This window comes from Arachis hypogaea, chromosome 15 (genome assembly GCF_003086295.3).
Source record: "Arachis hypogaea cultivar Tifrunner chromosome 15, arahy.Tifrunner.gnm2.J5K5, whole genome shotgun sequence".
Taxonomy (NCBI): Eukaryota; Viridiplantae; Streptophyta; class Magnoliopsida; order Fabales; family Fabaceae; genus Arachis; species Arachis hypogaea.
In genome coordinates this window covers 36,475,070-36,475,406 of record NC_092050.1, presented here as the reverse complement: position 1 = coordinate 36,475,406, position 337 = coordinate 36,475,070, and positions in this window count along the sequence as shown.

Genomic DNA, 337 nt, shown 5'->3' with positions numbered 1-337 from the left:
TGTGAACTAAAATGCCTGTAGTGGATATGTGTAGTGCACTAATAAGAAAAAGAAAATGCCAAAGGCTTGTGCAACACATGACACTAAGCAAACAAGGAGCAAAGGAGCTCTAAGAAAAAGAAAAGAAAAACAAAGAAGAGAAAAGTGCCAAGGACATAAGAATAACAAGAGGCCATAGCAGTGTTTGATGGATGCAATGAAAAAGTGATAATCTTACCTGATAAGAATGAAAAAGTGATGCTGCAACTTTCTGCATAAAACCCTTTTGATGAACTTCAAATGCTTGCTAATATAGCCAATGTAATTGCTTTCTGTTTCATACTTTCTTCTCAAATAA